Here is a 16,471-nt window from a genome sequence, read left to right as displayed (position 1 = left end):
TATTGGAGTGGTAGCCATTCCCTTCTCCAGGGAATCTTCCTGGCCTAGGGATCGAATCAAGGTGTCCTGCTTTCCAGGCGGGTTCTTTAGTGTCTGAGCCACCAGGGAATTTGGATACAGGAGAGAGATCACACAGGGACACATGGAAACTTTGGGGTGATGAATATGTTCACTATCTTGATTGTAGTGATGGTTTAGTGTATATATATGTCAAAACTTCTCAAATTATACACTTTCAATATATGTAAGTGTTATATGTCAATTATACGCCAATAAAGCTATTTTGTTAAAATAGTAACACCTAAATAAATAGTAAATTAATGTAGAATTAAATCCATGTATCATCACCAAAGTCATGATAATGCTCAACATTATAATTTGTTGAGTGTTTACGACCCTCCCGGGAATTCTAAGCACTTTGTATGTTTATGGACATTCAGTTATTGCACTAACCATGTGAAGCAGTACTGTGATTATCACGCTTTACAGATAAAGAGACTGAAGCATCCAGAGGTTAAGAAATTTAACCGAGGTCATAGAAGTAAAAAGTGGCCAAGTCTAGATCTGGGTCCAGTGATTTGGCAGTAGCAATTGTGCTTGTAGGATTAGTCATTATAAATGAAAGCTGAGAGAGACCGTGTAACTATGGGGCAGAGGAAAGATCCAGACATGGGGACAGCCTAGAGTGAGACATGTCAGTATCCTAGGCAACCTGACACCTTTGGCCCCCTTAAAGCCGATAGATATTTCTTAAACAAACAAACAAATTTTCATGGGGTTATGAAGAAGATGATTTTCTGTTAATGTTATACTTTTTCATGTTCTAAATATATATTGACTATTCAGAAAAATTCATACTTGTTTTAAGTTATCTTTCATTTACCAGTTCTTCCTATTGTGCCTTGTAACCAGTTCTCTAATGATAGTGGTAACAGGATTTGGTGGGAGTCTTACTCATGTTTTAAAGCTATTTTTTCCCACTTGTCTGTGCATCTTCTTCCCTTCTGTTCTCTTAGGCAAGCAAGAAACGAAACAAGTCTTTGAGAGGTATATTACAGAACTTAAAATTTCTTTCTTCATCTCGATAAATAAACTATGCTGTACATCATTTTAGCTCAGTTGTTTCATTAGCATCTAAGCTTCTGTGAGAGGACTAGTCTCAGAGTTGTTGCTATTAAGTGTTGGGCCAAACAACTTGTACGTCACAAAAATACTCAAGGAACATGGGTTGGCTCTGGCAAAGAGCATTTTTTCCATCACTCATGGTTACTTCTCCTTTAGAGGAAGGGGAGCCAAATTACATTTTGCCACTTACGTAAAGAATTGAGCTGAGGCTTGAGTTAGTGGCACTGTATTTCTGCTTTACTTCAGATCTGTGTTAATGCCCATTATAGCTGACTGCTGCTTGGTAGCCCATGTCTGAATCCACTTCTGGGAATATTTAAATCCTAGCAGTCTGATCAGAATTATACTGAACAAAATAGGATGGAATAAAACAGAAACATACTGAAATCTATCTGTGAGGATTTCAGGAAGCGAGGAGTCACTGAAGGAAAATTTGCTTAGTGTTTATCCAGCAGCGCTGGAGACCTGGAAGGTACTGCACTCAGAGAGTGTGCAGAAGTGGGCCCTCCACGCTTTTGGTGCCTCCGGTCTTCTCCATAACAGGAGCAAGCAGGTTAATATGAGGTGAAGGAGAATGTGGTGATCTGTTCAGTTCAAATGAATGGCTTCATTTTCAAGCTCATTAAGCACTCTTCCCTCTGTCGCGAGTCTCCTTTGGTCAATAAAGGAAAAAACTCACCCTGAAGAGTAACAGCACTGTGGTGATTGATTTGTTGTCTAATAGCTAAGGCCGATTCTACTTATTTGTGGGTGAGATTCAAATTGACTAGCGGAGAAGGAAAACACCTGTTTGTTTTCTCACCATTAAAAGCACGCTCGACAACAGTAAAATAATTGCTTTATGTTTATTCTTGCTCTTCTCTTAGAGATTTGACAGGCTAAATAATCTATCAGTTTGTGTCCCAATTTATGATTTAGAATAGCAGTGGAGCTTCTGACTGGAGAAAGGAGGATATTGATTTATGACTTGGAAAAAAATGGTTAAACTGTTGATGGGCTATCAACATGTATAGACAAATGAACCACTGAGATCCTGACTAGGGGTTGACGCATGTTTAATTGCATGTGGAACACAGGAAGTTTTTGATGACAACTGGAAGACAGCAGTGAGAAGGAAGAGGCTGAAGTCTCACTGTTTAGAATTGATTCCATTGAATGATTCTAGATGACGCACTTCACTTTTTTGTTATCTTGGTGTTTCCATCCAAAAACTACATATTTAAAGACTGTCTCTGACTTTCTGAGTAAGAATTTCTTCACAGGACTGAACTTGAAATGATCCAAGGACTTACTTAGTTCAAGTATGGTGGGTGCAGATGGCTTGAAATATACAGAATGATTAATGATGGAGGTGTCATAGGTGATTTTTATTTTCTGTAGTTTCCAAAATGATATTATCATTAGGAAAAATTAGTAAATGTAATTTAACCAAGAAAAATGGACTTAAACCTCATTGGTTGTATTCCCAACTAAACTTAATGGAGTCCTCAAGAGCCACAGCCCCTCCAGCACTCCACAGCATGATGGGAAACATGAAGGAGCAGAAGCTGAGATGGAGAGTCAATTCAGTTCAGTTCAGTTCAGTCGCTCAGTCATGTCCGACTCTTTGCGACCCCATGAATCGCAGCACACCAGGCCTCCCTGTCCATCACCAACTCCCGGGGTTCACTCAGACTAACGCCCATTGAGTCGGTGATGCCATCCAGCCATCTCATCCTCTGTCGTCCCCTTCTCCTCCTGCCCCCAATCCCTCCCAGCATCAGAGTCTTTTCCAATGGGTCAACTCTTCGCATGAGGTGGCCAAAGTATTGGAGTTTCAGCTTCAGCATCAGTCCTTCCAAAGAACACCCAGGACTGATCGATCTCCTTTAGAATGGACTGGTTGGATCTCCTTACAGGCCAAGGGACTCTCAAGAGTCTTCTCCAACACCACAGTTCAAAAGCTTCAGTTCTTCGGTGCTCAGCTTTCTTAATAGTCCAACTCTCACATCGATACATGACCACTGGAAAAACCATAGCTTTTACTAGACGGACCTTTGTTGGCAAAGTAATGTCTCTGCTTTTCAATATGCTATCTAGGTTGGTCATAACTTTCCTTCCAAGGAGGAAGCGTCTTTTAATTTCATGGCTGCAATCACCATCTGCAGTGATTTTGGAGCCCGGAAAAATAAAGTCTGACACTGTTTCCCCATCTATTTCTCATGAAGTGATGGGACCAGGTGCCATGATCTTCGTTTCTGAATGTTGAGCTTTTAAGCCAACTTTTTCACTCTCCACTTTCACTTTCATCAAGAGGCTTTTTAGTTCCTCTTCACTTACTGCTATAAGGGTGGTGTCATCTGTATATCTGAGGTTATTGATATTTCACCCAGTGATCTTGATTCCAGCTTGTGCTTCTTCCAGCCCAGCATTTCTCATGATGTACTCTGCATGTAAGTTAAATAAGCAGGGTGACAATATACAGCCTTGACGTACTCCTTTTCCTATTTGGAACCAGTGTGTTGTTCCATGTCCAGTTCTAACTGTTAGTAACCTTAATCAATTACAGCTAAGATATCTGACTTTTGAAAATTTTACAAATTTGCTGAAAAAATGAATATAAGATTCCTTCCCTGGACACACTCGGGGAAGGAATTTAGTGTGCATTGTGTTCATTATTGAGTGCCCTTGGGGTCAACACTGCGGATGAAATGGAAGAAGGCAAGATTGGGCAGAAAGAGAAGTTGAATTGTTACCCTGAGTTTACGGAGAACTTGAACTAGAATGGCCTTTCCAGGATGTCCAAGTTTTAATTTTTGTTAATTTTTTAAACACATAAAGCAATCATATGGTAGAAAATTCAAAATATTCAAAAAGAGTATCCTGAGGAAATTCATTCTCCTACCCTTGACCCTCCGCTCCCCGGTACCTTCTCCAGGATTAATCTGTATTACCAGTTTTGTTTATATACTTTCAGAGATATTTTAACTGTATAAAATCACATTCATATTTCTATTTCTTTTTTCTCCCTTTTATATAAATGGCAGCCTGCTATCTATACACAAGAGCAAGTGGGTTCACTCCATAACAATATGGAGCCTAGAGGTGGGTATTTGAGGCCCTAAAATCGCTGTCTCAGATGACGATCCCCCTGTGCTGGGGCCCTTCATTTCCCTTTCCTATCCTCTTCCTTTCCCCACATGCCTAGCTTTATTTTACTAGTGTGGTGAACGCGGGGGAGTCGTGATTCCTGGCTGTGGTAGGCTGAATGATGACCCCTAAAGGTATGTAGAGCTTAATCCCTGGAACCTTACAAGGCAGAAAGATTTTGCAGATGTGACTAAGTTAAGGATGTTGTGATAGGGGAGATCATCCTGGATTACTGCTGGGCCCTAAATGTAATCATCAGTATTCTTATAAGAGGGGGGCAAGGAGATTTGAGTCCAGAAGAAGGCAATGTGAAGACAAGCAAGACAACACTCTGTTGGCTTTGGAGATGAAGGAAGGGGCCATGAGCCAAGGAATGCAAAGACTCAGTTCTAGAGGCTGGAAAAGAAAGGAGATGAGTTCTTCCTTGTAGACTCTAAAGAGAGAGCAGCCCTGAGACACCTTCATATCAGTCTAATGAAACTGATTTAAGACTTTTAATTTTATTTAAATCAGTTTAAATTAATAAATTTAAATCAGTTTAAATTAAACTGATTTAAGCCTCTAAAACTGTAAGTGCTGAGAAAGCATGTGTGCTACTTTGAGTACCAATTTGTGCTGATACATACAGCCACAGGGAGGGAATCCAGTGGTCATATCCTGAACAGATAACAGTAGGCTTTTGGAGTCTAGAGAAGGAAAGGCTTCCCACTCCAGTATTCTGGCCTAGAGAATTCCCTGAACTATACCATGGGGTTGCAAAGAGTCAGACAGGACTAAGCGACTTTCACTTTGGAGTCAGCAGCTTCCTCAAGTCCTTTGTCACAACAGGAGCATCCAAAACATAAGCAAATGTTTTTCTTGTTAATAAGGATTAATTTTCATGGTGTAACAGCTTTACTGAAAGCTTTCCAACTTCCTGGGAAGGAATGTGATGGAGGGACCTTAAAACTCTACCCTGCCCCAAGGTGAGGCACCTGGACACCCATCATTCCATACCTTTTCTTTACGTTAGTGTTGGTCCTGGCCCAGTTTCTGTGAAGCCAGGTAAGGGTAATGTGCTCTTACCATCTAGTTGCTCTCATTGGCAGCATGGTAACATGGAGAAGTTGTCAGTTCTGGAACTCATCTTCTCTAGCAGAGCCTCTTTGGGCAAGTGAAAGTTGCTCAGTTGTGTCTGAGTCTTTGCAACGCTATGGCCTATACAGTCCATGGAATTCTCCAGGCCAGAATACTGGAGTGGGTAGCCGTTTCCTTCTCCAGGGGATCTTCCCAACCCAGGGGTCAAACCCAGGCCTCCTGCATTGCAGGTGGATTCTTTACCAGCTGAGATACTAGGGAACATCTTAGGGCAAGTTCAGTCAGGTCAGTCGCTCAGTCGTGCCTGACTCTTTGCAACCCCATGGACTGCAGCACACTAGGCCTCCCTGTCCATCATCAACTCCCAGAGTTTACTCAAACTCATGTCTATCATGTCGGTGATGCCATCCAACCATCTCATCCTCTGTCGTCGTCTTCTCCTCCCGCCTTCAATCTTTCCCAGCATCAGGGTCTTTTCTAATGAGTCAGTTCTTTGCATCAGGCGGCCAAAGTATTGGAGTTTCAGCTTCAGCATCAGTCTTTCCAATGAATATTCAGGATTGATTTCCTTTAGGGTGGAATGGTTGGATCTCCTTGCAGTCCATGGGACTCTCAAGAGTCTTCTCCAACACCACAGTTCAAAAGCATCAATTCTTCAGCGCTCAGCTTTCTTTATAGTCCAACTGTCACATCTATACATGACTACTGCAAAAACCATAGCTTTGACTAGATGGACCTTTGTTGGCAAAGTAATTCTCTGCTTTTTAATATGCTGTCTAGGTTGGTCATAGCATTTCTTCCAAGGAGCAAGCATCTTAATTTCATGGCTGCAGTCACCATTTTCAGTGATTCTGGAGCTCCAAAAAATAAAGTCTGTTACTGTTTCCATTGTTTTCCCATCTACTTGCCATGAAGTGATGGGACTGGATGCCATGATCTTAGTTTTCTGAATGTTGAGTTTTCAGCTAACTTTTTCACTCTCTTCTTTCACTTTCATCAAGAGACTCTTTAGTTCTTCTTCACTTCCTGCCATAAGGGTGGTGTCATCTGCATATCTAAGGTTATTGATATTTCTCCTGACAATCTTGATTCCAGCTTGCACTTCATCCAGCCCAGCATTTCTCATGATGTACTCTGCATATAAGTTAAATAAGCAGGCATACTCCTTTCCCAGTTTGGAACCAGTCTGTTGTTCCATGTCTGGTTCTACCTGTTGCTTCTTGACCTGCATACAGATTTCTCAGGAGGCAGGTCAGGGGGTCTGCTATTCCCGTCTCTTGAAGAATTTTCCACAGTTTGTTGTGATCCACAGAGTCAAAGGCTTTGGCATAGTCAGTAAAACAGAAACAGATGTTTTTCTGGAACTCTTTTTGCTTTTTTGATGATCCAGTGGGTGTTGGCAATTTGATCTCTGGTTCCTCTGCCGTTTCTAAATCTAGCTTGAACATCTGGAAGTTCACGGTTCATGTACTGTTGACACATTTCTTGGAGTATTTTGAGCATTACTTAGCTAGCGTGTGAGATGAGTGCAATTGTGTGGTAGTTTGAATATGCTTTGGCATTGTCTTTCTTTGGGACTGAATTGAAAACTGACCTTTTCCTGTCAAGCTTGCTGTCAGATATTTTTTTTTTTTGCTTCTCTGTTCACATGAGATAGAAACCTACCATATCATCCGTCCCCACTAAGCTGTGATTGGATCTCTTGGTGCCTCTCTATTCAGAGCTCCCAATACTGCCAAATGAGGGACATCACACAAGAGGTTTTCAAACTCAGTACCAAGGGTGTGCTGGGCCTAAGGACACTTGGGAGAACTCCAGACTGACCGTATTTCTGCCACCAGACAGAGGACAGAAGTGACCTGATTAGATTTATAAATGTGTCTTTGCTTTTAAAAAGCATTCCTTCAGAATCTCTCCTGGGAATTGTGGATAGAATCCCTCAAAAATCTTCTGAATTATGAAGAAACTCAAACTGTGAGGACTTATTAGGTGTGTTAATTGTTCTGACTTCATCAGAGGAAGATGTATCATAGGGAAAAAAATGATTTCCAGCTATTTTTCTTTTAAAGTTACAAACAAGTTCTTTACTATTTATTCTCTCCATTGGTCGATGTTTGCATGGTGTATAGCAAATATTCTTGTGTGTCACTCTGTCTTCAGCACCTTTCCTTTCGACTTTTGAGTTGCATCAGATTCTAGTCTGGTTTTCACCTAAGGGCCCAGTGAGCTGTCTGAGCTTGGCCTCAGTCTCAGCATGTGTCTGCTCGTCCAGTTGTCTCGGTGTCCCCAGTGGTGTTCAGGGTGATGGGGCATTCATTACCTCTGCTGGCTCCCCGGGAGCCCAGAGCACACACCCTTCAGATCTCTGATTGCCCTTAGTCGTGGTCCTCCTTTTGGTCTCTATAGAGAGAGTTGAACTTGGCAAATGTGCATTTGGTTCATCAGTAGACACAAGCCGATTGATGAGCTAGGCCTTTAACACACTGGCTAACTGAGAAAGGGTAATTTTCATGTCTGGGTGAATTCAAGGGTAGCAGAGCTGCCTTAATTGAATCTCTTATCTGTCCCTACATTTTCTTGCAATTCTTTTTTTTCATAAGTAGTTTAAACATAAGTATCTTTTGCAATGAGATTTGAGATGAAAATTTGAAATGAGGGACAGCATGTTTTATACATTTGGAATGGGTTCACTGCAAGTGGTACACTCCTCGAGGTCTCCAAATATGTTTGTTTTGTTGGACAGCTTTGCCCAGGGCCCACTGTTTGTGCCCTCATAGCCACTATTCCTGAAAGCCATTTAGAGTAAATCTGCAAACTGTAGTCATCAGATAATTAAAGCTTTCTGCAGAAAGGAGAAGCCAACATCCCAAGTTTAATAAGAAAGATTTCTTGACAGTTTGACTGCTAGTGTTGAGGCCCCTTTTATTACTGTCTTAAAAGTGAAAGTCGCTCAGTCGTGTCTGACTCTTTGCAACCCCATGGCCTATACTGTCCATGGAATTCTCCAGGGCAAAATACTGGAGTGGGTAGCCTTTCCCTTCTCCAGGGGATCTTCCCAATGCAGGTATAGAACCCAGGTCTCCTGCATTGTAAGCAGATTCTTTACCAGCTGAGCCACAAGGGAAGCCTTATTGTTTTAAAGACCCTAGTTTTAAGAGTGAATATATACTTTTTAGGGAAATGCACTAATAAACAGAATGACCAAAGGTAAGTTTACTATAAATATCTCTGAATTTTTTAAAGGAAACATATCTGCATGTTCATAAATACAATATATGTATATTCTATAAATTGCTAGATGGGAGGAAAAGGAATCACTGAACTCTGACATTTAATAATACAATTTTCTCTTTGTATGGTCCAGTTGGACCCCAGTACCATTAGGAATCATTTAATTTCCCACTTAAGGTTGCTGCCATTCCAAGGCATGGGTTCAGTTCTCGGGGACTTTTTTCTGGGCCTTTGGCTGTGTGCACATTAACAGAGCTCTGAAAATGCTACCTCCTGGAGCTTATTATTAATCTCTCTTTGTATAACTCACTTCCGGACAGCTCAGCTTTCCTGGTAAGGGACTTGTTTCTGATAAATTGCCTCTTGCCATTAAACTTCCTTGAAATCTCATATTTTATTCTCTTCTATTGATTTAGTCTCTTTCCTGCTCTCTTTGCTCATCCTTGCCCATCATCCTCCACCATTACTAGCTATGGTAGGGAGATGACTAATGCTTAAGAGTAGGTTGAACAATTCAGGTGCAGCATCATTTTGGGGTATATGAGGACCACTCTGTCCTCAAGGAAGAGGTGGGTCTTCAAATGAAGAACCGAAGCTTGTACATTTACCCCTGTAGAGCCAGGGCCTTGGAATAAACAACAATAGTGGGTATGATGCTAGCTGCTTAGGCCAGATTTTCTTAGCTGGAGATTTGTATGCAGGAAGTTCATTAGGAAGAGCTCTCAGGAATAACACTTGTCAGGGATTGAAGGAGGCAAGATTGGGCAGAGGGAAATGTGAAAATAAGATACAGTTGCAACAGAAGAGTGTGCTGATTTTACAGAGCTGGGATGACCCTTCAGAGCTGTCCTGAATTGAGCAAGAAAGCGGGGAAGTGATAGTCATTATATATTCGTTGATTATTATTACCCAATGAGAAGGGTATTACTATTGTTATTCCTATTTAACAGTTAAGAAATAATGGCTTAGTGAGACTAAGAAACTTGCCTACGGGCACATGGTTAATATATAGGAAAAAGAAGAGTTTAAACCCAGGGAATATCCTTTTCTGCTTGTCTTGCTTTTAGTTTCCTGGTGACAATCAGTCTTTTAATTGTTGGAATTTCTTAAAATGGTGATGTTAACAGTACATCATTTCCCTTCTTGATAAAATATCAGTGTGCTTGGGATTAGATTTATTTGCTCAGTTCTCCCAGTAGCCCCTCACAGTAAGAAGCTAGCCAGTGTATGCTGCTATGGCAGTCCTGGGGAGAACTGTGAATGTGGATGTATGTAGAATGTGTTTTCTATGCAGGAGAGGAAAAGAATTATACCTTTGTGTTCCCTCAAATATAAATCCTGTCTACACACAATTATAGAAAGACGTGCAGGTTTACCCCCAAGAAGGCATGACTATGGAAACTGAATGTCTACCTAATTCCCAGACCTGTCTTACGGCAATGAGAGTCTATGTAATTGAAGGTTTGCTAGTACTTGCAGTTTTTATAAGAACTGTCATTGCAACTCTCATTTATTACTGGTAAGAATGTAAAATGGTTGGTATAGCCACTTGGAAGACAGTTTGGCAGTTTCGTACAAAGCTAAATGTAGTCTCACTATATGACCCAGAAATCACCTTCTTAGATATTTACCCAAATGAATTGAGCATTTCTGTCCACACAAAAACCTGTACATGAATATTTGTAGCACTGTATTCATAATCTCTAAGAGTTCTGTGCAACTAAGATGTCCTTCAGTAGATAAATAGATAAACAAACTGGTACATTCATACAATGGAATACTATTCAGGGATGAAAAGAAACGAGCCATGAAGCCACAAGATGACATGGAGGAAACTGAAATGCATGTTGCCAAGTGAAAGAAGCCAGTCTGAAAAGGCTACATCCTGCATTATTCCAATTATATGACATTTTGGAAAGGCAAAACTATACAGATAGTGAAAATATTAGTGGTTAGTGAGGGATTAGTAGGGGAAATGCAGATTTTAGGGTGGGGTAAAGCTATTCTGTGTGATACTATAATAGTGGATTCATGATGTTATGCATTTGTCAAAACCCATAAAATTTTGCAGCACAAATTCTTAATGTATAAAAATTAAGAAAGAATCATTTATAATAGGAGGTCACGGATCTCAGCATAGAATGCAGACTGGGACAAGAGAATCTGCTGCTGCTGCTGCTGCTGCTAAGTCGCTTCAGTCGTGTCCGACTCTGTGCGACCCCATAGACGGCAGCCCACCGGGCTCGCCGTCCCTGGGATTCTCCAGGCAAGAACACTGGAGTGGGTCGCCATTTCCTTCTCCAATGCATGAAAGTGAAAAGTGAAAGTGAAGTCGCTCAGTCGTGTCCGACTCCTAGTGACCCCATGGACTGCAGCCTACCAGGCCCCTCCGATGGGATTTTCCAGACAAGAGTACTGGAGTGGGTAGCCATTGCCTTCTCCGAAGATAATCTGAATGTATTACAAATATTTTATACAATCTCACCCAAGTGAGTAAAGGGAGATGAATAGACCTCAATCACGTTGGAAATGAGAGGAGTTTGTAAGATGAATGAAAAAAGAATTGTCTATGAGTGCTTACTGTAGTGGATGAAGTTGTTTTTCATGGGGGTGCAGGTTAGCAATTCTATTACTACTCTGCATGTATACTGGAATTGAATAATTAAGGATCATCCATGCAGAAGAGTCCCAAATAATTTATGTAAGTACCTTGCTCTAAAAATGGGAGAGCATAACACCCCACTCCTTAAGTGTGGGCTGCACATAGTGACTTCCTTCCAAAGATTATAGTATGGAAAGTGATGGGAGAAAAGAGTGACTTCAGTGGAGAAAGCTGTCAAACACTGCTTCAGCCAGGTGATCAAGGTCAATGTCAATGGCCATGAATCATACTGACAAAATGTACCCTTAATATGATATGATGAGAATGATACTTCACCTCTATGGTCTTTCTCCCCAAAAGTCTATCTGTGAGAAGCATATTAAACAAATGAAGTGACTTCCTACAATATATCTGATCAGTACACCTCAAACCTTTCAAGATCATCAAAAACAAGGAAAGTCTGAGAAACTGTCTCAGCCAAGAGGGCCTAAAGAGACATGCCGGCTAAAGTCATGTGGTATCCTGGATGGGCTTCTAGACCAGAAAAAGGACATTAAGTAAAAAGTAAGGAAATCTGAATTAACGATGAAAGTGAAAGTGTTAGTCCCTCAGTGATGTCTGACTCTTTGCCATCCTCTTGGACTGTAGCCCACCAGGCTCCTCTGTCCATGGAATTGTACAGGCAAGAATACAAGAGTGGGTTGCCATTCCCTACTCCAAGGGATTTTCACAACTCAGGGATCAAACCTGGGTCTCCTGCATTGCAGGCAGATTTTTTTTTTTTTTTTTAACCATCTGAGCCACTCTGGACGTTAGTTAATAATACATCAGTCACTGGCTGGGGTGCAGGTTTTAGGGGAATTATGACTGACAGGAACAAAAAGTGTGTTTAACAAGTAATAGGCTAGGAATCCTGGGTAGATAAGAACAAATATCACTTTCTACCACTTTGAGGCTCATTTCCCTTCCCTCCACATCTCACATGGATTTTCAGGAAGAATTTTAAATGCCTTATCCTAATATTAAAAATATCTTATGAAAGACCAAGAACACATTAGTTATTGTAACCTAATAACCTAAGCTTCAAGTTTAGGCTCTCTGGGTGGAGTTCATCCCTCTTCTCATTCCACTGTGATTCTGTCTTGACATTCTAAAACCTCAAACTTGATTCTTTTTTTCTTATTTAATTTGTATGGAAGAATCTTCTATATTGACATGTGGCTCTAAATCATTCCTTTTCACTATGTGAATATACTATGGTTTGCCCATTTTGCTGAGGGACATTTGAATTGTTCTGTTTTTGGCAATTATAAATAATACAGTGGTAAGTATTCTTGTGTGTGTCTCTTTATTCACTTTTACAAGAGTTTTTCTAGACTACATCCTAGGAGAGGAATAACTGAGTCAGAGTATGGTGCATTTCTAAATTCTTCTATTGTTAAATTGCTTTCCACTTTATAGTCCCATCAACCGTATGAGAATCTTATTTCCTGATCTCCTCAGTAACACTTGTTATTATTGGATATTAACAATTTGCTTATCTGATGGGTATGACTGAATATAGTTCTTACATTCCTCACATGATGTCAAACTTAGGTGGCAGGTATTATTATTAACTCCATTTTATAGATGGAGAATGTAAGACTTAGAAAATAATTTGTCCAAGGCCTCACACTTAGTAGAGGACAAGAAGTCAGGAATGATCCTGGAGAATCTCAATTCCAAGCTATAACATTTTAGCTAACACTTGACTCAGGCCTGGATGTGTTATTAAAATGCATAAACAATGCAAGAAGTTGCATTCTGTACTCCTCCCATAGTCTGCCCTCTCTTCAAACTTCTTTCCACTTATTCTTTTTATCCTTTGCTGCCTTCGTCTTTTCTCTTCCTTCTCTCCATTAGTCCCTTTCTCCCTCCCTTTCTTCTTCTCTCTATCCCTGTATTTTAAAAAGTGATATTAGTTGGGTTATCCTACACATTCATAGATTTGAGAAAATAAAGTGAATAGGTATAATAAAATCTTGAGAGATTAACCAATTTTCTTACATTGTATGTGATGAAAAATTCAAACATTTCAATCAAGACTGAAATGGAAAGAAGCAAAGCTGAATCATTGGCATGTGTGCAATTTGAAAATGACTATTAGCAAAACCTCTCTCTGGAGCAGCTGCTTCTGATACACACCACTTGTCTCCTGTAATTAGAACAGAATTTAAGCTTCCTTAGGAACTGAAATTATGCCACAAATTTATAATTAACAATAAAATTTTGAATGGAGAGTTGTCCCTTCATTCCCCTCCCCCCCACTCCACCTTACTTTCTCTCTTTAATTTCTTTGGCAAGTTCTTTTCTCAGCTAAAAAAAAAATTATCACCTAAACAGGTAATGTGAGGAATATGATTGCAAAACAAAAGACAAGCTCAGGATGTTGTAAACCTTAGTTGGAAGAGCAGTGAAGTAAATTGGATTCAGTCACCAAAGCACCAGGTTCAGCAAAATTCTGGACTTAGAGTTTGTTAGGAAGAAGATACAAGAAGCTGAATCAGTATTTTCACACAGAATGTTATAGTTCATCGTGTTGCTTTTTTATTACATAAAGAGGAAGTCTCTTCTCTGTGCCCACATAGCCTCTCTGCATCTTTAGGAGGTTTTTGCCTTCCATGAAGCTTTTTGGTTCATGTGGTTGCTACCATCATATTGCAGAAGATGCTTGACAGCAGAGCCCATGGCTAGTTCATCTGTGACACTCACAGATATTAGCACCTTGTCTGGCACAAATAGGTGCACGACATATGATCACTGAATTACATTAAACTGAATTTTATAAAATAACAAACATCCTGCTTTCTAATTCTGATCATGTTTGTGAAGAACTGGTTCAGAACCCATGATGAACTGTTAAGATGACAGCAAATCTCTTCATCTCCATAGTCCCAAACTCTTTAAAACAGCTCTGTTAATAAAAAAATTAAAGTATCCTAGATAGGATATTAGGAGTGAGGTGTGTTATAGCTTAGCAGGTAACCAGTAAAGGCAATTCTGTTTCTTGAGATGCACCTGAAAAAATAATCTATACCTTGGGTAGGTAGATTTAACCTTGTTTGAAACTTTTTCCCCTTAAATCAAGACTTGAGTTTGGGTAGGTGTGAAGGGTGAGTTGAAAAGAATGTCTTAATGTTAATTTGAAAGGAAAACATATAGGGATTCACACACACATAGTTGAAAGAGTAGTAAGCAGTGGATAGTTTCCAGGCAAGGTATTAAAATATATTACAATCTATAGTTATTTTTTAAATAATTTACTTACTTGTATTCGGTTGCCCTGGATCTTTGCGGCTTTCTCTAGTTGCGGTGAGTGGGACTACACCTTGCCGGGGTGCTCGGGCCTCTCATGGCGGCGGTATTCCAGGCAAGGTATTAAAATATATTACAATCTATAGTTATTTTTTAAATAATTTACTTACTTGTATTCGGTTGCCCTGGATCTGTGCGGGCTTTCTCTAGTTGCGGTGAGTGGGACTACACCTTGCCGGGGTGCTCGGGCCTCTCATGGCGGCGGCTTCTCTTGTGGTGGAGCACAGGCTCTAGGCACATTCAGTAACTGCAGTGCAGGGGCCCAGTTGCTCCTGGACAAGTGGAAGTCTTCCTGTACCAGGGATAGAACCCATGTCCCCTGCATTGGCAGGGGAACTCTTAACCACTGTACCACCAGGAAAGTCCCACGATCTATAGTTATTAAAACACAATGGCACTAGGGCAGGAACAAATCAACTTGTTTATCTGTTCACCTGTTGATGGACACTTGGATTTCTCCCAATTTTTGCTATTATGAATGGAACTTCTAACTACATTCTTGTACAATTCTTTTAATTCACTCTGATAATCTCTTTTAATTAGAATGTACAGATTATCTATATTTAGCATGATTATTGATATGGTTGGATTTAAAACTACTATTTTGTAACCTTTTTTTTTAATCTGCTGTGTTCTTTGTTCCTCTCTTTTTGGGGGTTAAGTGAGTATTTTATATGGTTTCCCTTGTGGCTCAGTTGGTAAAGAGTCTGCCTGCAATGTGGGAGACCTGGGTTCGATCCCTGGGTCAGGAAGATCCCCTGGAGAAGGAAATGGCAACCCATTCCAGTACTCTTGCCTGGAGAATTCCGTGGACAGAGTATTTTCTAATATTTCATTTATTTCCACAATTGACTAATAAGGCTAATAAGCTATCCTTGATTTGTTTGTTTTTAGAGGTTGTTTTCTAGTTTAGAATGCACACCTTTACTTGTCACCCTCCATTGACAGGTGGCAGAATTTGTTAGGGGCTTCCCAGGTGGCTCAGCGGTAAAGGATCCACCTGCAATGCAGGAATTGCAGGAGACACGGGTTTGATTCCTGGGTTGGGAAGATCCCCTAGAGGAGGGCACGGAAACCCACCCCAGTATTCTTGCCTGAAGAATCGCATGGATAGAGGGGCCTGGTGGGCTGTAGTCCATGGGGTTGCCAAGGGTCAGCCACGACTGAAGCGACTGAGCACGCATGCACACAGTTGGTTGCTCTTTCCCCAGTGACATCAACAGAAAATGCGGTTCAGATGGGCTTTGTGCCTTTCCCACTCGACTGAGGGAAGCCCTCTCCTGCCTCTCCCCCTGCTTAATCTTTCTCATGAGCACCCTGTGGAGGTCTGCATGGAAGAATCGCAAGTGAATATGAACTCCACCTGTGTCTGAAGCTCCCACGAAGCCTGTGATATCACACTAGTCCATACTGGGCCTTTAAGCAAGTTAAGAATTTTAGCTGAATTCTTCTTGCCCACTTGTATTGTGTTTAGCGTCTCTCTCTTCCATACTCTGCCACAAGTAAGCCAATGCCTTCTACCTCCTTGGAGGCTCCTGTCTTTCCTTGGCTTTCAAACTGCTTCACTGGCCTTTGATCTCAGCTCTCTGATGAGTTTTTAAAAAGTTGTAAACTAGCAATTCATCCTTTTGTTGTTGTTGTTGTTGTTCTTGGGATGAGAATGATACCTTTCCAGCTACTTGCTAGGCAGAAACAAAATTTTCTGCCTTTTTTAATTTTAATGCAGGAATCTATAATGGAAAAGCTGAGAAGCCAATTAATAGGGGTTGGTGAGCAAATCAAAGATTTGCAACGTCAGGAAGCCTAGTCTGGGACATGCAGGGAGGAGGTGCTGTTCCAGTAGCTAGGGTAACCAAGCAGAATCTGAAACCATTGGGGGGGCTTGTCTGGTGGGAGCTGGAGCCATAGGAATAACACAAACACTGCTTGAAATGGTTTTTTGACACAGGAGAA

The 16,471-nt window shown here is 40.8% G+C and overlaps 1 long non-coding RNA gene across 2 annotated transcripts in view; it reads left to right on the top strand.

Moving 5' to 3' along the window:
• LOC112587937 overlaps positions 1-16,471 on the top strand; it is a 70,195-nt gene that overhangs the window by 19,841 nt on the left and 33,883 nt on the right. The gene's annotated exons all lie outside the window — the stretch shown is intronic.

This window comes from Bubalus bubalis, chromosome 11 (assembly GCF_019923935.1).
Source record: "Bubalus bubalis isolate 160015118507 breed Murrah chromosome 11, NDDB_SH_1, whole genome shotgun sequence".
Classification (NCBI taxonomy): Eukaryota; Metazoa; Chordata; class Mammalia; order Artiodactyla; family Bovidae; genus Bubalus; species Bubalus bubalis.
This window is presented reverse-complemented; position numbering and strand designations above follow the sequence as displayed.